At 44.2% G+C, this 21,671-nt stretch overlaps 1 protein-coding gene and 1 non-coding gene across 4 annotated transcripts in view; one reads left to right on the top strand and one right to left on the bottom strand.

The window, feature by feature from the left end:
* Positions 1–14,646, bottom strand: part of PHF20 (PHD finger protein 20) — a 143,767-nt gene extending 129,121 nt beyond the window's left edge. For 2 of the 3 annotated variants that reach the window (XM_023626473.2, XM_070247600.1), the window contains exon 1: positions 14,458–14,646. The gene's annotated coding sequence lies outside the window, so the exon portion shown is untranslated. Of the gene's footprint in view, positions 1–10,709; positions 10,805–14,457 lie in introns of all 3 variants that reach the window. The other variant, XM_023626474.2, reaches the window with a different exon arrangement.
* A 1,655-nt stretch (positions 14,647–16,301) lies between these two features.
* On the top strand, positions 16,302–16,408 carry LOC111770092 (U6 spliceosomal RNA). Its single transcript, XR_002803036.1, has one exon. It is a non-coding gene; the product is annotated as a U6 spliceosomal RNA (small nuclear RNA).
* The last annotated feature ends 5,263 nt before the right edge of the window (positions 16,409–21,671 follow it).

The following is a 21,671-nucleotide window of genomic DNA, read 5'->3' as shown; positions in this document are numbered from 1 at the left end:
TCTGTAGATGCTGATATGGAGCCATCTGCAAGATACGTTGTCAAGTAAAAAAGGCATGGTGTAACCAATGTGATCTTAATAAAATAATTAATAAATAAATAAATAAAGTCACGGTATAGAGGCATGTGTATGTATGGTATTATCCTTTCAATATAAACAGAGAGACAAATATAAACAGATCTACTATAGCATACTCATAAAATTATTTCTTGGAAAGAACTAAGAAAACTGTTTTAAGTGATTCCTTTAATGAGAGGAATAGAGCAAGAAAATTTAACTTTTCATCTTCATCTTGTTAGAATTTTCTAACTTTAAGAATGTACTTTTTAAAAAAAAATTTCAGCAGGGATTATTTAGTTGGTAAGATTGTAATTTTGGATTACTTCTTTATATTTCTTCATAGTTCTTTAAAATGTTATTTAAATATACGAAAGTCCTTTCATTCTTATACTATTTTACTGGATCTTCACAACTACCAAGAAATGCAGTTAGGACTAAATGTGATGTTCCCATGGTACAGAGAGGAAACTGAGGTGCAGAGGGGCCAGCAGCTTTCAAGGTCCCCAAAGGCAGGAAACATCCCTCTTATTATCCCAGAGGCAGACAAACCACTTCTCAAAGGCCCTTCCTCTTTCCCTACCAAAGTCGTTGCTATGTTTATATTCATGCCTTTAGATATAAACATAATTTGAATACAGGAAGATTAAGCAATTGGATCCTTTACAGATGTCGTGTCAAAATCATCACACCATTATATAACAAGCAGAAATATTTAATTTTTCAGAAAGGACAAAACCTAAGACTGGCCCAGCTGGGGGGAAACTGGAACACTTGAACCACTCCCTGAGGCCCTAACCATGACCATCTTTTTATACCTCAATCTGGAAGCAAGGAACAAGCTATAGAACTGCTTTTAGGGGCCAGCCCCATGGCCAAGTGATTAAGTTCTCGCGCTCCGCTTCAGCGGCCCGGGGTTTCACTGGTTCGGATCCTGGGCGCGGACATAGCACCGCTTGTCAGGCCATGCTGAGGCAGTGTCCCATATGCCACAACTAGAAGGACCCACAACAAAAATATATAACTATGTGCCAGGGGGATTTAGGGAGAAAAAGCAGAAAAAAAACCCAAAAATGCTTATACACTTGGACTCAGTAATTTCAATCTGAAGAATACAGCCCAGGATAAAAATAAATTGTTTGGAGGCCGGCCCAGTGACAAAGCGGTTAAGTTCGCACGTTCTGCTTCGGTGGCCTGGGGTTCACCGGTTCAGATCCCAGGTGCAGATCTATGCACCACTTGGCAAGCCATGCTGTAGCAGGCGTCCCACATAAAAAGTGGAGGAAGGAGGGCACGGATGTTAGCTCAGGGCCAGTCTTCTTCAGCAAAAAGAGGAGGATTGGGGGCAGATGTTAGCTCAGGGCTAATCTTCCTCAAAAAAAATAAATAAATAAAATAAAAATAAATTGTTTGTGAAAACAAGAAAAAAACAATAGCTCTTTACATACGATTCTGGGGAAACTAGATATAGTTCACATGTTTAAGAATAAGAGAGTAAGGGCCAGCCCCGTGGCCAAGTGGTTAAGTTCCCACGCTCCACTTTGGCGGCCCTGGGTTTCGCCAGTCAGGATCCTGGACGCGGACATGGCACCGCTCATCAAGCCATGCTAAGGTGGCATCCCACATGCCACAACTAGAAGGACCCACAACTAAAAATACACAACTATGTACTGGGGGGCTTTGGGGAGAAAAAGGAAAAATAAAATCTTTAAAAATAAAAAGAGGAAGAGAGTACTTAAAAGCTAACATAGTAGGACTATAGTGTAGTCCATTAGGGAAAGCTCCATTAGAGAAAAGAATGATTGACATTCAACAGATGCCTAATAAATTAAAGAATGCTACTAAGCTACTAAAATGACAAGGATGTGAACTAACCTTACAAAAGGAGAGTAGATAAAAAACACTCTTAGGCAGACTAACAAGACTTACATAAAAAACACTTATAATGATAATAATAGCAGCTAACTCTACACATATGAAGTCACGTAATCCTTACAACAACCACAGAGGTACGTGATTTATTAATACTCATAAAGATGAGAAAACAGGAGGAAACTTAGGGACAGCCTAGGACACCTATACAGTAAGGGGCTAAGGCAGGATTTGAATCTAGGCCCTGCGGCTCCAGAGTCTTAACCACTATCACATGTTTGTTTAAGAGCTGCATCTTTTGAGTCTCTTTAACTCATCAAATGAGGATTAATGGCCCCTATCTTGGTTGCCATAAGGATTAGGTGAGAAAAGATTTGCAAAGCCCCTGTTTGTCTAGCACAAAGTAGGTACTCAAAAAATGGCAGCAGAATTTTCTGAATTCATAATACATTTACAGTTAATGTTGTACTGACAAGGACCCTGGGTTTTATTTTGGGAGAGGTCAAAGAGTACTGTAGTCATAGTAACTGAAGGTCCGGCCCTCAGCAAACCTACTGTGCTCCAGGAGAAGGGACTGAAGCTTAAAGTAATAAAGAATTAAAGTGATAGATGGGTATGGAACAAGACCTTTCAACAAGTCGGCGCTGAGACAGGGTTAGGAGAAAATAAACTCTGGACACTCAAGGAAAGAATGTCAATCACCAGAGACTACAGAACAGGCTTTGGGATAACCGAATAGTGCTTACCACCAGGCTTGCATTCAACCTCCATTAAAGGCTGATGGTGCCTTTTCAACTCAGTGCAACCCCCTTTTAATTGAGGGTCACTTCAAGTGAAAGACCAGCTTAATCTTATGCCTCCTTCATTCAATAAGTATTTGAGTGCCTGCGACGTGCCAGGTGCTGGAGATAGATACTGGGAGGACAAGACACCCCCAACCATGTTCTCTAGTGGGGGAAAGTGGGCAATAAACAAGATAAACACATACACAAAGAAGATAATTTCTGGCAGGATAAGTACTGTGTGGAAAAACTCAACAAAGTAATGTGAACCGGTGACATGAGAGGACCACTTTAGATAAAGGCTGTTAGAAAGGACTCTGAGGAGCTGAGGTCTGAGCAGAGATCTAAATGACAAGAAGAAAACCACGTGAAGATCTAGGGGAAGAGAATTCTAGGCAGAAGGAAAGCCCTAGAGGAGGGTGCCTCAGGCGGGAATGAGCTCCCCATCCCCCATTGCTCTGAGTCTAGGAAGTGGAGACTCTCTCCCTGTAGCTCACGCTGCTTTCCCAGAAAAGCATAAACAACATCAGCAGGTCCAGTGACACCTAGGTCTCACAGGAGCAAGCTTCCAAGGGGACTCCGCCAAAGTTCTGTGTTGGAGGAAGGCCAAGGAGTACTTAGGGATGAGAGCACAGATAGGTTTTAGACTTAGATTCTAGTCAATCCTGGCTCCACTCATTTTTGGTGGAGTGAAAATCAAAAAAAAATCACTGAGCCTCCCTGTGTTTGCCCATCTATAAAATGGGATTAATAAGCCCTACCTCCTGGCATTGTTGCGAGGAATAAATGAGTTAATGAATGTCAAGTACTTAGCACAGTAATCACTAAATATTCAGCATCGGTGATAAAATGGTTGTGTAATAGTAGTAGCACTAGCAAAAAGGACATCAAATAGTATCCAATATACTAAAGAATATAAAGAGCACATCTTTAGTCCTAGGGAAGCGATAAATTGGTTCAAGTAGGGGCAAGAGCCCCTCCATCACCATCCTCAAGTTTCCTCAAGGACACAGAAGGAAGACTGGGTCTAAAGGAAAGACCATTTCCATTCCTTCAGGCCCTTTCTCAGGTCATGCTAAAAAGGACTGAATTAGCCTCTTTTACTTGAGGGGATAAGGAAGGAGGGAAGGAAGGGTGGGGAGTGAGGGAAAAAAGAAGGGAGGAAAGAAATAGGACAAAAAAACTCCCTTACCCTCTTCCCGGATACTTGAAATGCTTTCTCCAAGAGCCAAGCTTTTCCTTCCACAATTAAAATTCAGACAGACAGAAACAAAGTTGAGTTCACTCATTCCAAATTACTGAGAATGAGTGGGTTAAATCAGTGGATCTCTCCAGAAGCAATGGAAAGGGCCTTGTGCCCAGGCTTGGCTCCAGAATACATTTGCTGAATGACCTTTAGCACATTACTCAACCTCACTGAGCTAATCATCTTACCCTTACAAGTTCCTTCTCCTTTTTTCTCCCCATCACAGTTTAAGGCCCCAAGACTGGCCAATGTGCCAAGCTAGAAACATGGGCACCACTCTTACCTTCCACTCTCAGTCACCATTTTGTAACACCTACTTCCAGGTCTCTCCCATTGCCGAGTGGTTGCCCAATTCAGGCCCCCATCAGTTCTAATCTGATCACTGCGACAGCTCTCAACAGACCTCAAAACCTCCAGCCACACCCTTCCCAGATCCAAATCAATATTGTCTTATAAACTGACATCTTCTGAGTGCCTATTTTATGACAGACACTATTCTAAGTGCTTTATGTATACATCATCTCATTTAGTGTCTACCGTATAGATTTGTAATAAGGATTATTATTACTCCCATTTTAAAGATTTTGTTTTTCCTTTTTCTCCCCAAAGGCCACCGGTACATAGTTGTGTATTTTTTAGTTGTGGGTCCTTCTAGTTGTGGCATGAGGGATGCCACCTCAGCATGGCTTGATGAGCAGTGCCAAGTCCGCGCCCAGGATTCGAACTGGCAAAACCCTGGGCTGCTGAAGCAGAGCTCACGAATTTAACCATTCGGCCTCGGGCTGGCCCCATATTCCCACTTTATAGATAAGAAAACTAAGGTTCGGTAAGTAAGCTGCCCAAATAACAAAGCCAGCAAGTATTGGGACAAGGTAATGAACCCAGGTAGTTTGACTCTGGTCAACTACTACACTGTTGCCAATCTTCCTCAATGCTACTACAGTAATATTTCTAAAACACAAATATTATCATAAGACTCCTCTGTTTAAAACAGTTCACATTATATGTCAATTATATCGCAACTGAAAAACGAAAAAGAAACAGTTCAGTAGTTCCCCTACAGAACAGAGTTCAAGCTACTTAGTGCAGCATCAAGGCCTTTGGTGGGTTAGCCATTATGACCAAACCAAACTGGGAATCTCTAAAGATGGAAGCTTAAAAGCAAGGAAGCAGGCAAGCTTAGTAGAAGGGCAGTGGCACACAACGGTTGCGAGCCAGAACTCTGGAATGAGACTGCCTGGGTTTGGACCCCAGCCCCACCATTTTCCAGAAAACCTTGCACAAGTCATTTCCTCTTGAGTCTCAGGCTGCACATCTGTTAAATGGGGATAGTACCAGTACTGACTTCAAACCTTCATACAGGTGTTGTGAAGATAAAAATTATGTAGCACAGAGCCTGGCATACAGTAAGCTCTCAAGGCTATTACTGCTATTGCAGCCAACACACCCAGACTCCTTACAGTTCCAACCTCCATACCTTTGCTCAAAGAAGCTGCTTCCTCTGCCTTGCCCTTCAGACTGGGCTCAGCCATCAGGACATCCCCGAAGGACTCTCTAGGCCAGCAGCCCACTCCAATATGCTCCCATGGCAGCCTCGCCTGCCCTTTGGACCACACCACTCAGCACTCTAAAATGAAATTGCCTATTTCTGAGCCGATCTCTCCAAAGGCAATGAACTGTTCACAGGCACCCCATCATCTAACAAGCAGTGCCCTTACATGGCTGTCAGATGCTTGTTAAATGAGATAACCTCAGCTTCCTCATAGGCAAAACGGGAATAAAAACAGGAAAGAGACCAATATCACCCCTCTCAAGGGATGTAGGGATTCAAGGAGACAATCATGTGGAGGCTCGTTGAAAAGTGCTATGCAGGGGCCGGCCCCATGGCCGAGTGGTTAAGTTCACGCGCTCTGCTTCAGTGGCCCAGGGTTTCGCCAGTTCAAATCCTGGGCGCAGACATGGCACCGCTCATCAGGCCATGCTGAGGTGGCATCCCACATGCCACAACTAGAAGGACCCACAACTAAAAATATACAGCTATGTACTAGGGGGATTTGGGGAGAAAAAGCAGAAGAAAAAAAAAGACTGGCAACAGTTGTTAGCTCAGGTGCCTGTCTTTAAAAAAAGAAAAAGCTATCCACAGATAAATGTAGGAACTGTTATTACTCCGTGGGGACAGGGGGAGGAAGGCAAAGCACAGGGAATGAGGCACCTGAAGACAGATGTGATTTCGGCCCTGGAACCTAAGAAAAACTATTCATTTTTCAGTCACAGAGAGGCTCCAGTCTGTAAGTGTTGGTAGCTCTGGAGTAGGGTTGTGTGGGATCTTTTTAGGGGAGGGAATCTTTTTTTAAACATACCTGACTAAGCTGCTCTTACAGGAGTCCTTAATTGAGGTATCACTATATCATAAAGGAAAGCAATTTGGAGGTGGAGTCATTACTCCATGGGGCCTCCAAAGACATTTTTCTGAATTATAACCCTTATTCTTTAAATATTAACTTTTATTCCTGGCTTTGATTATTAATACTAGCCGTGGCTAACATTTACTGAGTCTTCACCATAGCCTAAATCCTTGACAAATATCTCATTCCCAACAATGCAGAGAAGTAGGCGATATTATCCCATGTTACAGAGGAGGGAAAGGAGGCTTAGAACAAGTAACTTGCTATGGTCACCCAGGTAGGGGGAAGAGCTGGGATTTGAGAAGCAAGATCTCCTCCAAAACCCACTACTATACTTACACTGCTTTTAAAAATAAGGCCTTTGAGGGGCTGGCCCGGTGACAGAACAGTTAAGTGAGCACATTCCGCTTCGGAGGCCCAGGGTTCGCCAGTTCGGATCCTGGGTGCGGACATGGCACCGCTTGGCAAGCCATGCTGTGGCAGCCGTCCCACATATAAAGTACAGGAAGATGGGCATGGATGTTAGCTCAGGGCCCGTCTTCCTCAGCAAAAAGAGGAGGATGGGCAGTAGTTAGCTCAGGGCTAATCTTCCTCAAAAAAAAAAAGGCCTCTGGGTATCTGAACACTAATAATATTAAGGGGTTACTGTTAAACTGTTATGTTTGAAGATGAGAAAAGAAATTTAAGTGTCTTTTTCTCTTACAGACACTACTCATGCAGTTAAACATGAAATACAAACTAACAAATACGGTCCATGAGGTGATTTTACAAACATTTTGTGAGAGGAATAAAACAAAATAATGGTAACACACTCAACTCTTCACAATTCACCAAGTTTTGATAACCTTACAAATTAGGTTTTCTTATTCTCATTTTACAGATTAGGAAATGGAGGGAAAGCTAACAATTACCAATACTTTCAATGATCAATGTGAAGTAGTTACGATGATACTGGAGTGAGGAAACAGAGGTCCAGATAGGTTAAGTAACTTGCCATGCTGGAAGTCTGCCTCCAGTGTCCATGCCACAGTTAGCGGCCCAAGAGGTTTAAGCCACATGCCCAAGTTACGTATAGTCCCAAGAGAGTGGCAGATGCTGGAACTCAAACATGGGCATTCTGCCTCCAAATCCTGGTCCTTATCACCACGTGTCATGAAGCCTGGATGACATGCAGCCTCTTTAACTATCTAGCATTTCTGAATTATAGGTACATAATTCTCATACAGGTAACAACATGACCAATTTCTTATTCATCAAAGCACACTGGACAGCATTCATCACTCCATGGGACCAAGGGTCAGTCAAGCAGCCCAAACCAGCCATGCTCAGGAGCCTCAAGAAAGGGAGAAGGCAGCCTGAGCTGAAAGAGTTGGGCTTCTACACTTAAGGGATGTTTGCACGGTCAGGAACAGAACCTGGGGTGAAGTGGCAAGATGACCTCTCGGGGGAAAAGTAAGGCAGCTGTACAGAGGAGGATGTAAGAGCACTGGGATTGCAGGCAAAGAAACCTAGACTCCATCAGCCAAATGATCTCGCACAAGTTACTTAATCTCAGCCTCCTCATCTATCAGATGAGGCTAACAGGTAAATTGTAAACATTCAATAAGATCCAGTACAGTGCTCCAAAAAATGCTACCTAACTTATTATTACTGTAAAATGCCCACGTTTCCAAACCAGGTTTCCACAACCTAGAAATCCCAACACCTGTGCACCTGTAGAAGCAAGGAAGGCAGGTCAATCTACCTAGCCATGGATCCTTTCCATGTCGGAAACAGAACTCTTGAAAATCAGGTCTCTACCAGGACAAAGAGAGCCCAAATACTCATCTAAGATGCCGGGAGCCAGCCTGTAAAATCCTAGGATCATGTTCCTGACATGAGATAATCTCTCATTGAATAAAACCATGGTTTTAAATCCTTTCCCAGGACCCTCCTCTCCCTCCTTCCCCAAAGTCCAGTGATTCAGACACCTCCCCCCTTCATACAACTGCTCTACATCTGCTTGGTGAGTCATACCAGGCTTCTAAAATTTTATGGGATTTCTGCAAGCTCATTACTTCCATTATTTGGCCAAAGAAAGCAAAGGAGAGCTGGATGCCTAGCCCAAGATCTAGCAAAGCTGTCACAGCATCATTACAAACCGAGGTTTCAATTTTCAATAGGTTACCACAAGATTAGTCAGTCAACAACCTGTAAGCGACAGTTGCTGAGAAAGAGGAATAACATAGAGACCCTCCCTTTCTCCAAACTTACAATCTAACCACAGAGGCTCTAACTAAACACACATTTTGGTTTAAAGAATGCTTATCAAGAAAAACGCAGGGGCCAGCCCTGTGGTCAAGTTCACACCTCTGCTTCGGTGGCCCAGGGTTTCACAGGTTCGGATCCTGGGCGCGAACCTAGCACCGCTCATCAAGCCAGGCTGAGGCGGCATCCCACATGCCACAGCCAGAAGGACCAACAACTAAAAACATATACAACTATGTATCAGGGGGCTTTGGGGAAAAGGAAAAATATCTTTAAAAAAAAAAAAAAGGGGCCGGCACGGTGGCGCAGTGGTTAACTGCACACGTTCCGCTTCTCGACGGCCCCAGGTTCACCGGTTCGGATCCTGGGTGCGGACATGGCACCGCTTGGCATGCCATGCTGTGGCAGGTGTCCCACATATAAAGTACAGGAAGATGGGCATGGATGTTAGCTCAGGGCCAGTCTTCCTCAGCAAAAAGAGGAGGATTGGCAGTAGTTAGCTCAGGGCTAATCTTCCTCAAAAAAGAAAAAGAAAGAAAAAGAAAAATGTAAACGTCCCCCCATTACTTCCCAGAAAGATGAAGAAGAGAGGTTAGGAGGTTACACACATCTTTGAGCCCTGATTTCCACACAACTTCAGTAACTGTTTTTGAGAATAATCAGGTGTTCTCAAAGAACTGTTAGCTTTACTCATTAATGAAGTTATTTGAAATCTAGATTTATCATTGTCCTTAGCAATTTCTTGTCTGGGGTTTTGTGAATGAGTGTGTTCCTAAGAAGAAGAGCACTTGGAAGTAATCTTTAATGGCGTTTGACTTAGGATACCTTTTCAAGTTTCAGATAGGGACTTTCAGCACCTTTAAAATCCAGGAAGCACCAGGTAGCTGATTCCCCAAAGACATGGGAGACCTTGGGAAACGAGGGCTAAAAGCATTACATCTCACCTTCCCCAAACTCCAGCCAAAGGCAAACTACCTGCTTAACTTTTAAATTTCATTTTACCTAACGCTACTAATTCAAAGCAAAAAAGAAAGCTGGGGGGCCTGCCTGGTGGTGCAGCGGTCAAGTTCATGTGCTCTTCTTTGGTGGCCCAGGGTTCGCCAGTTTGGATCCCAGGCACAGACCTATGCAGTGCTTATCAAGTCATGCTGTGGCAGGCGTCCCATATATAAAGTAGAGGAAGATGAGCACAGATGTTAGTTCAGGGCCACTATTCCTCAGCAAAAAGAGGACTGGTGGCGGATGTTAACTCAGGACTAATCTTCTTCAAAAAAAAAAAAAAAAAGAAAGCAGGGTTGGGGGGAGGGGAAAACACTTTTTAGATATACACCAGATAAGAGAACTTACAAATAAACATAGGCGTATGTAAACTACAGACTCCCTCTTAGCGATTCAGGGAAGTAGCTGACATTGAATGGAGAATTCAAGGAAGACTTTTTTGAGATGTTTAGGCAGTTTTGAATGAAATAAAGCATAGAACTGGCAGACGACATGGAGGGAGAAGAATGCTGAAGTTGGGTGTGAGGACAAACTGGCTGCCTCGGCTAGAAAAGAGGCAGTGGCAGAAGTGACTCGGACAGGGAAATGACTGGCAGCCTGCCCAAGAGAGCACATGAAAGAAATCAGATCTGCTACAACAAGCTCCCACAGACACTGGGTTTCTGAGCAAGGCAGTGACAAAGACTCAGAGCAGAGGAGACCTTGGAGATAATAAGCCCCTCATTTGACAAATGGGGAGTATGAGGCCCAGTGGCATTAAGTGACTTGCCTGAGGTCTGTCTCACAGTGAGTGGAAGGGCTGGGACTAGAGCCAAATCCAGATCAAATCCGTTACCGAAGAGGATCTGACATTCATGGCGGGGGGGGGGACTGGGACACAAAATATTCTAGTCAGTCAGGTTTGTCCTGATTAGGACCCAGAATAGGATCAGGCTGGAAAAAGGCCATGACAGGTGACAGCCAGGGAAACAGGCACAGATGACCTAAGACATTTAGAAAAGAAAAACCCACTAAGACTCAGAAATAGATTAGAGATGTCAGTACAAAAGGAGAGAGAGCATCATAAGCCATGATCCCCATCAAAGAATGTTATCTTCCTACCAGCATTTGCCTTTGTGAAGCTTCCATACAGAGATAAGCCTGCAGTTTCCATTCAAGACCCAGGCACCTGCCTTTCCCAGGTCCACTTCCAGAACCTAAAAAACCAAGAAGGACTCCTTGAAAATTCCAACACCTGTGACCTTGCTGACTTTGGGTATCTGAGACTCCATACTCATGGCAGGATGACAGGTGAGGAACCAGAGGGACAAATTGGCTGATTACTATATTGGCTATATGGTGTTTACTAGAATGATTCTATGTCAAGAATTACATTCAGGGCCGGCCCTGTGGCCAAGTGGTTAAGTTTGTGCACTCCACTTCGGCAGCCCAGGGTTTCGCCAGTCAGGATCCTGGGCACAGACAAGGCACCACTCATCAGGCCATGCTGAGGTGGCATCCCACATGCCACAACAAGAAGGACCCACAACTAAAAATATACAGCTATGTACTGGGGGGCTTTGGGGAGAAAAAAGAAAAATAAAATCTTTTTTAAAAAAACAAAAAATGACAAAATAAAAATAAATAAAAAAAAGAATTACATTCATATTTAAGCACTTAAATTTGACAAAATACATAGAAATCAAACTCTTAGACAAGTTTTAGCCATGGTTTTAAAAGATAAATGCTAGAATAACTGTAATTGAGCATAAATAATAGTCCTCAGAAGGGGACCATGACCTTATACAAACTTTAAGGGATGTGTCTGGGTAAAGAGAAAATGGAAAATAACACCCCAGCATAAGGCTAACCACCACCTTCCTATTTTCACAAAGGAATCTTCGGCTTCGGGTATAGAACTTCACTACTCAAAGTGTAATTCAGTAGCATTACCATCACCTGGGAATTAGAATGCAGATACTCAGGCCCTCCCAAACCTACTGGATCAGAATCAGCATTTTAGCAAGACACACTCCTCCCTCCCCAGCTGACTCAGACGTACATTCAAGAGATGCACTGGTGTACAATACTTTTAAGGGTGCATTGTACATAGCAGTACACAGATAAAGGACCAAACAAGCAAAGAAAGAGACAAAGTACCTCTTCACTTTCCGCATACCATATTTTATTAGGTACTGCTCAGACAGACCTTTAATGTTTTTTAATGAACTTGGTACTTACTAATGACTATATGATCTAAATGTGGGATCTATTTCACTTCCTGAAATAACACAACTTAGCTCCAGCGCTTTCATGTACATGAAATATAAAACAGCTTAGCTGTTTGAAAATACAATAATGGATAATTTTATTCAAGTTCTAACACTGAGTTCAGAGCACTTCTCCACAAGCCCCATTAATTCCTACAGGTTCCTGGGAGTATCATTAAATCCCCTGCATCCCTAAGAAGCAGGTGCTTGGCAAACATCCAATCTCCAAATGAGATTCAAAAGGACATGGTTCTGAAAATGCAGTATTTTCCTGCCTTATCCTGCCAGTGTAGCTTCTCAAGGCCAAACTCCCTCTCGGACTGAGGCCTCATACAGCTGCGCACTCAAGTACTTCCCAAATGGGAGAAAGGTCAGGGGTGTCATTATCCCATAAGCACTTGGGATTCCAGCTGTGGGGAAATTAATCTGGTTGGGGTTCAGGCTGAGAAGCCCCGAGTAAGACCAGGAAAGGCAAAGGGAAACACAAAACAAAGAACCTACTGAGAGGCTCTTAAGAGACAAGAGGTCTGAGATATTTGCAGATTTTAAGATAGGGGTTGAGAACAAGGGTTGGCCCATATGTGAGAGGATGATGGCGAGAAAAAAGTACTCATACCCGACCCGCACCTCAGGGACAAGAACAAAAAGAGTGACCAAGAGATTTCTCCAAATAACCTCTTTTCTTGATAAAAGGAAGGAAGAAAGCCAATGTAGGGAGGAAGCTTATGAGCTGGAAGCAACACTAGAAGAATCTCTTGAGGGTTTTTCCCCCAACACAGGGAAATAAAGCAAAGGAGAAAACAGTATCCATCTAAGAAGAATCTCATAGGAAGGAAACCACCAGGAGGATCAAGAGTCCTGTGAATAACCAAAGAAATGCGAGGGGATTCCTTTCCAATTTAAATCCAGCTCTGGGGAGGTTGGGCAGTCCTGGACTTGAGGCCACCTCCAGCTCAGGGGGAAGAAAGGGGAAAATCTCTACAGCCACTAGGTAAGCAGAGCAGTGTCCAAGGGGAATGAGAAACCCAAAAAATGCCCGGGGTTAGGGCAAGCCTAGAGAGAAGAGCTCCTGTTAGCAGAAAGCTGAATGATAAAAGATAAAGTAAACATGAAAGACAACACACAGGCCTCCTTTTAGGAGGAGGGGGAATCCTCCCCTTGGGGGAGGGGAATTCAGGAGGTGCGACTATAGGAAGTCTGCTCAAAAAAAAGGCCACAGAGGCAGAGAAAGTGGCGTGTTGAAGACAGATACGCATTCACCCGAGGAAGGAAGAGGAAATGGGTGCGCTGACCAGACAGGGACAGCATCTAAAGGAAAACGTGGTTCCAAACAGGGAAGGAAACTGAGCAGAGAAAATGTCTTGGATGGGAAAAACGCTAAAAACCACCAACAAGCACTGCCTGGGAATGAGAAGACTCAGAAAAAAGGTGTACCCTCCCAGATTTAAGAAGCATCAGGAATGTGGCTGCACCCCAAGAACTGTGTAACCAAAGGCGTGCATTTCGTACATTCTGGGGGCAGAGGAAACAAATACACTTTCAGATACGAAAATGAGTCTCCCCCAGAAAACAGGATAATTCGATTTGGAAAACTCAGGAAAAAGGGTGCAAACTCAAGAATAGAGTGACTGAAAAAGGCAGGGAATTCCCTTATTTGTCTAACTGCAAATACGTACCCCTAAACTTCAGGAACTGGATCTCATTTTCGGCAGACTCTGGAAATGAGGTGCATGCCCTGATTTGAATAGTTGGGGAAAGGAAGTGGCCCCTAAATTTAAGAAATTCTGGAAAGCATGTGGCCAGATTTGGGGCCTGGTAAAGAGGAGTCTTCCTTGGATTTGTGGGAATATAAGTATGCCAAAACTTTGGTCATTGGACCCCAGATTTGAGAGACTTGTTAACGGGGCAAACCCCCAAATTTGAAAAGGAGTGCTTACTTAGATTGGAAGCTCGAAAAAGGGAGTACCCTCCCAGTTTGGGAGGGGGCTTGGGAAATGGGATACATCCCCAGTTTGGAGGCCTTTGGAAAGTGAGATAAAAACCCAGGGCTGGAGCTTAAGAAAGGGGGTGCACCACTTACATTTTCAAAACTACAGAGAAAAGGGACACTCCCATAGTCGGGGGCTCGAGAAAGGGGTGTGCTCCCCAGAATAGGATAAGAGTCAATAAAAGAAAACGCGTTCCCAAAGCACAAGGCAACACAGGGCCTGGTGGTGGAGCTCTTGGGGGCCACACGGCTCAGGCTCCGGCCCTAGCGCTTACCCCCCACCCCCAACACGGCCCGCTCCGCGCCCGGGGCCCGCACCCCGCGGCCCAGCCCCCTCGGGCGGCGCTGATTGGCCGCGGCCGCCGTCACTCCCGCAGGCAGCCCTGGGGATTGGGCGCCGCTAGCACGCCCGCCACGCTCTCAACAGCGGTCCCCGGGCCTCCCTCCCGGCTGGGCGAGCGAGGCCAAGCGGGGAGCGGGGCCAGGCAGGGGACCGAAGCAGCGGCAGCGTCCGTCACGGTCCCCGCCCGCACGGCGCGCGCACGGCGCGGGCCCGGCCGGACCCGGCCCCGGCCAGCCGGCTTCGCCTCGCCGCGCCTCGCCGCGAGCTCACCTCACAGCCCCGCTCCGGCTGCGCCGCTCCAGGACCAACCGACAGAAGGACTCTGCGTGCTGCGCACCACGTGACCCCCGGGACGCGCCCAGCGTATCCCCCGCCCCCCACACACACACGCACCATCGCCACCACCGAGTGACGCAGCGCCCCAGCTGCCCCGCCCCCGGCCCCGCCCCGCCCGATCGCTGTGGCGGCGGCTCAGGCGGGCCACGCCCACTGCCCTGACGCGCGGGAACCTGGCCGGCGCTCTGGTCTGGAGCACGAAGTCCTCGCTCACCGCTAACCGCTGTGATCACACGAAGCCCAGGACTGGACCTGGTAATTTTGCCTCCTAAATGCATCTCGAAGCCTCCCACTTCTCTCCATCCCACTGCCAACACTCTAGGCCATCATCACCTCTCTCCTAGGTGATGGTGGTCCCCTCCACCCCCATTAGCCTTTCCCCTTGCAATACATTCTTCACACACACATAGTGGGAGCTTTTCAAAACGCAGATATAATCACAGCTATCCCCCGCTCAAGGTCTGTTTCCCACTGTTCTTAGGATTAAGATCTAAATCTTCACTGTAGCATATCTACCAGGCTCTTCAAAGTCTGGACATAACCCGCCTTTCTCATGCTCTGACACATCCAACTTCCCCACATTCTCAGCCTCTTTTGTTTTTTTTTTAAAGATTTTATTTTTTCCTTTTTCTCCCCAAAGCCCCCCGGTACATAGTTGTGTATTCTTCGTCGTGGGTTCTTCTAGTTGTGGCATGTGGGACGCTGCCTCAGCGTGGTCTGATGAGCAGTGCCATGTCCGCGCCCAGGATTCGAACCAACGAAACACTGGGCCACCTGCAGTGGAGCGCGCGAACTTAACCACTCGGCCACGGGGCCAGCCCCTATTCTCAGCCTCTTTTAAATCCTCAGACAAGGCGGTTTCCTTCCCTCCTCAGGATCTTTGCCCTAATCCCTCCTCCACTTTGCCTCTTTAACTCCTAGGAAAGGATTCCAATTGCAGGTGTGGAGAGGAGCTGTATTTTGCCTCTGGAGACCAAGGTCGGAGTTGTGCCTACCCCAGGAGGGTCTGAGATGTTTTCCCAATGGGACCTGGAAAGTCCCAAGGAGAAATGCTAAACATTTGTTATGTATGAGGGCAATAATGACTTTATTTTACACTGGAAAGACAGAGCACTTCTTAAAAGACTACACTTCTTAAAATGTAAATCTAATCATGTCACTGTCCTGCTTAAAACAACCAATCAATTTCTCTATCTGCATCTTCCACCTTTCTCATCCTCTGACCACACCGACTTTCTGTTAGTTTCTGTGGCTCTTTCCAGCTACTCAGCCATTGAATAGGCTGTTGCTTTTTGCAAAGCTGACTCTTCAAACTGCGGATCTGAGTTTGTCATCTCCTCAGTGAGATCCTCTTTGACTACATTATGTAGAAGTGCTCCCCTCCATCACACGCCTCCCTCATGGCAATTATTCTCTACCTTATCACAGTTCTTTTTCAACAGAGCACTTAACATACTTTGTAATTATTTCATTTGTTTGTTCTCTAGTTTGTATTTGTCTTTTTCTCAAATTAGAGTTAGGGACTATCTTGTATACAATGAATTGTGAAAATCTGACAAATAGTAGATGCCCAATGCGTATCCATGGAAGGGATGAAAGGACAGCAAGCGATATTGAAAAAAATTAGTAGATTCTTCTTTATGACATGAGTTCACGGGAGAGGTGCTTTTCGAATCAGGGCTGGAGACTGAAGAGAATGTTTCCTCAGCTGAAACAGTCAGGGCAGAGAGCAGTGCTTAGGAAGAGGTTCTGTGAAAGCAGGGACAAAATCTTCAGCTGTGCTCATTTTGGCGGCACATATACAAAAATTGCAATGATACAGAAAAGATTAGTGTGGCCCCTGCCCAAGGATAACATGCAAATTAGTGAAGCATTCCATATTTAAAAAAAAAAACTTCAGGAATTTGAGGACTAGAACCATGTGCATGAACTCAGCAAAGTGCTCAAATACAGGAAGAAAGGACCTTCCCAGGATCCTCTGGATTTATGTTTATTAACATGAAATTGCTCAAATGTTAGTGGCTGTTGTAGCATATAGATACTTTTTTTGCCCCACAACCACAGTAATGCCAAGAATCCCAGACTCCATAGCCCCATGTAAATATAACATGTTTCTTCACCTATTCAACCTGTATGTATTGAGATGCGGGGTTGAGCTGGGCACCAAAAACACAGAGCAGAATGAGATTTAGGCCCTGCTCTCAAGGAAGTCACAGCCTGGTACAGAATCGTCACAATTTGTAGGTTAAAATTCTTTTTGTCTGTTGCAAGTATAAGCACTGAAATTGTTGTAAGTACAAGCAAAAGAGGAAGATATTACAAGGATATTGGGAGCCCAGAGCATGACAGGAGGTCAGGCTTGGAAAACAAGCAGGCACAAGAGCAGCTCCACCAAGAAGCAGCAGCTGCTGCTGCCAGCAGCACTACACGCCACAGCTGGGATTCAATCCTAACATCCCTTTGTCTTTGAGTCACTCACTCAAGAGGCAAAATCTTGGCCAGGAGCTGCTGTTAATTGGTCAATCTCAGGTCACGTGGATTAGTCTAGCCTGCCAGGGAAAGAAGACAGGAACAATCTGACCCTAAGGATATTCTCCCAAATAGGAAGAGAGAGGAGGACTGATACTGGCCAGACAAAAATAATTTGATACAGATATGAATAAAATACCCCAGGAGTTAAGCTCTTCCTGATTTAAAAACCTGCAGGAACCTGGCTTGCCAACTTTTGAACTGGACATTCACTGGCTGCTAGCCACAGACCTCCAGTTTGCAAAATTCTGCTCTATAGCCCAAGTCTTACAACTGCCTCTTTAGCAGCATCTACCCTTCTGCCTTAAGATCCTCCCAGCATCTCACTAGTAGTTGATGTCAACCTCCCAATCCTTTCTTAGGTAGAACTTTTCCTTGTACAAGATAGGCATTCAACTAATAGTTGTGATTGAGTGAAGGAGTGAAAGAATAAATGTATAGCGCCCTCAACTCCAGAGAGTAGAATCTCTACTGCTAAGTATCCAACCATTTCAGAACTGTGGTCCCAGCCCACAAGATGACAGCTTCACAATGAAACCCTACATACATACAAGGTATACAGTAGCCCAAGAGGCATTCAATACCTGCATGGAAGAATCCTTTCTCTCTCTCCACTTTTCTTCAACTGTAAAACGGGATGCTATCCACCCTCACTCAAGGAATTGTCACATTTACGCTAAATAACATGAGAAAATGTATTGTAAACTGCAAAATTCTATATAAATGATTTTCTGATTGCTTTCTTATTAGGGATTCATTGTCTAGAATTCAAAACGTCCCTAGTTAAAGAGGAGCACAGGGGCCGGTCCCATGGCCGAGTGGTTAAGTTCTCGTGCTCCCCTTTGGCGGCCCAGGATTTTGCCGCTTTGGATCCTGGACGCAGACATGGCGCTGCTCATCAAGCCATGCTGAGGTGGCATCCCACATGCCACAACTAGAAGGACCCACAACTAAAAATACACAACTATGTACCAGGGGGCTTTAGGAGAAAAAGGAAAAATAAAATCTTAAAAAAAAAAAAAAAGAGAAGCAGAACTAAAGACCTCACATGAGATAGGATATTCAAATAGAAAATTGATCTTGCTCAACCTTTCCCCAGAGAACCTTTATACTCTGTCCTTACGCAACCTCAAGGCAATTACAATAAATCTGCCAAGGGGAAAATTAAAACAGAAAAGCAAACCCCTTAGGTGTGAGTCACAGCCACAGACCCCATGTACTCAGAGTATCACCAAGCTTGACCATGTCAGTCTCCAGAGCAGAAACTAGGGTATGATATCTGCAGCACCAAGCAGAGTATGAGAACTCAGGAAGCCGGAAACCACAGTCACAGCAGCATCTGAGAGGTCCAAGAACCTCCACAAGGCGCCAGGGGCCCAAGGGAAGTGGGTTGAATCTTGGCCCTGGTCTGAGATCTCTCTAGTCTGGGCCTGATGGAAAGTTCCTGAGCTCCCAAGCATTAGCTGCTTTCCAACTGAGGGGGAGGAGAATTAAGTAGGAATTTCAATACATTTCCAGCATTTTGCAAGATTATAAGTAGGGAGGGAGAAGGGGAGGAGAGAAGAGAACATTTTGTATTCTTGTCCTAGCCGCTAAAAAGAGTGATAAAATCCACCTGGACCACTTCAAGGGCAGGGACTTGTCCTGTTCTACTTTGTCCCTTGGGAGCCCCATATCTAGCCACTGTAATTTAAGAATTCCTAATACATGTTTCTTGTGGTTTGAAACTCATGCCAGCCTAGAGATAAAGAGAAAGGGGGCAGTTATAAAGAAGTCAATGAAACAGTCTCTGAATCTGCTGGTACTCCACTCCCCAGACTTCTTATAATTTAATTTTAAGTAGTTAATGCTGTCACATGGTTCAAACGCCAGAAACTATTTAAAAGGGACACAATAAAAAGTCTCTCTGGGGCTGGCCCGGTGGTGCAGTGGTTAAGTTCGCACATTCTCCTTCTCGGCAGCCCAAGGTTTGCCGGTGCGGACGTGGCACCACTTGGCAAAAGCCATGCTGTGGTAGGCATCCCGCGTATAAAGTAGAGGAAGATGGGCATGGATGTTAGCTCAGGGCCCGTCTTCCTCAGCAAAAAGAGGAGGATTGGCAGTAGTTAGCTCAGGGCTAATCTTCCTCAAAAAAAAAAAAAAAGTCTCTCTCAAATTCCTGTCTCTCATTGGTCCTGTTTCCATTGGTAACCACCACCCTTACTTTCTTATGAATCCATTCAGGATATCGTAAGGCATATAAACAAATTTGAATATAAGTTCAAATATATTTTGACCCTTTTACACAAAAGGAAGCATTTACACATATGGTTCTCCATTTTACTTTTTTCACTAAACAACACATTTTGGACACACTACAATACATTTTATACAATTATCTTGTTTTATTTTACTGGTACATAGTATTCCTTGTGTGACTGCACTATAATTTAATCAGTCCCCTATTGAAGGACATTTGGATTGTTTCCAATCTTTTACAGTTTAAAAACAATGTTACATTTACAAATAGTACAGCACATGTGTGCAGCAGAACTGTAGTATAAATTCTCAGAAATGGGAGATCTGAGCCACAGGGGTATATGCATTTATAATTTTGATAGAGAGTCCAAGTTGCCCTCTATAGATTCCCCAAAGATATAACTCCACAGTTGCAAAATGTGTCACAAGTCATCTGTTACTTGTAATAATTAAAATCCTGCAATTTATTTATAGTTTAAGTAGTATAAATGATTTCAAGATTATTCCCATAATGTTATTCTCACTCACATTCCTGATAGGGAGAGAAATGAGTGATGTTCCCGTTGTCCAGCTAGGAATTGTATAACCCACTTCTACAATCATGTATGTCACACATGTCTAGGTCATCACCATGTATTTTTAAAAGAGATATATTGGAAATTATCTTGATCTTGATGTACCGGGAAATATGCTTAAGACATGAAAAAGACAAGCCATTAAGGAAAATATTGTAAATTCAACATAAAAAAATTATATTCTATCCACAGATGTACACATATATGTGAATGGTCTCTGTAGAGTAGGGGGTATAGGGAAATGAGACAGAGACTGGAAGCTAAGGAAGGGTAACTCAGCGAGGTACCATTCACTTTGTTTCTAATGTTTATAAACAATGTTGCAATAAATAATTCCCTTAGTGATGGTCATTTATAACTTTTCTAATTGTTATAAACAATGCTTCAGTAAACAGCTTTGTACATTCAGAAACGGAAAAAGAGAAAAAGTGGGCCTGTGCCTGGTTTAATGGAAATTATGTACCAAGAAACAATTGTATGATTGAATGTGTCAGTGTAATTATGTGTTTAAGGTTAAAAAAAAAAAGTGGCAGTGGGGGTGGTGAAAAACATTGCTAATTGATGCTCTGCAGCCCAAACCCCTCTGGATTCCTTCTTGCCTACTTCCTGACTCCCTAAGACCCAAAACTTGTCTCTCCCTTTTCTGCGGCCCTACACACGTGGGTTTGAAATCTCACCTCCTTAATTTCACCCTTCCTAGCTCAGCCCACAGTTCCCTTGGGCCTAAAACAGGATCTGAAGTCCAATCTAGATTCCACATTCCCAGCTCAAAATAGCACCACCAAAGAAAACCATTGGATGGCAATTATGGAGAAACAGGTAGTCACAAGTACTCTCACATCTTATTCCACTTTCCCTGCTTTCCTTACCTATATTATTGTCTTTTTTTTTTCTTTCTTGCTACTTCATAAGCACTTTTCAGGCCTTAATGCTTTTCGAAGGCTTATTTATCCTAGTTACTAAATCATCACCCCTCCTACTACTCACCTCCTCTTATTTTCACCAGAGCCTTTTTATTGCAGGAGGTAAAATAGATGCAGAAACTTCTATATACCTGGTTAAAGTAGAAATTAAAGATGTCATAAAAACCCAAATGATGCAACCTTAGAAATAAATGGGAGAGCTGGATCCTGGCCGCTTTGAACTCTGCCCCAGAGGACCTCTGTCCTCCCACCGCGTGCCTAGGGGTAAGACCTCTGACTTTTCAGAGGCCAGAGGGGGAAATAAAAGTTATATTTATATTCCCTGTAGATTTTCCATATTTTCCTTTTACCCCTACACACTCACCTTTGCCTGTCTCCCTTTCCCATTCTACTTCAAATCTTTATCCCTTTGGAAAAAAAGTAATAATGATCAGATTTATTGAACAGTCGCTGTTTTTCAGGCACTGTGCAAAGCACTTTACATGAATTATTTCATTTAATATTCACAAAAATGCTTGAAGAGAGGTCCTATTTATTATAATAATTTTGCAGGGGCCAGCCCCATGACCGAGCGGTTAAGTTCACGTGCTCTGCTTCAGCGGCCCCGGGTTGCACTGGTTCGGATCCTGGGTGCAGACATGGCACCACTCATCAAACGATGCTGACGCGCAACTAGAAGGACCCACAACTAAAAATATACAGCTATGTACCGGGGGGCTTTGGGGAGAAAAAAGAAAAATAAAATCTTAAAAAATAGTAATAATAATAATTTTGCAGTTGAAGAAATGAAGGCCCAGAGAAGTTAAGTTGCTTGTCTGAGGTCACATTGTTAATAATAATTTAAGCAGAAACAGTTTTATTCCAGATTTCATTAATCTTATAG

Source organism: Equus caballus, chromosome 22 (assembly GCF_041296265.1).
Source record: "Equus caballus isolate H_3958 breed thoroughbred chromosome 22, TB-T2T, whole genome shotgun sequence".
In the NCBI taxonomy this organism is placed as follows: domain Eukaryota; kingdom Metazoa; phylum Chordata; class Mammalia; order Perissodactyla; family Equidae; genus Equus; species Equus caballus.
The sequence above is the reverse complement of the archived record's forward strand: the minus strand, read 5'-3'. Positions and strand labels throughout refer to the sequence as shown.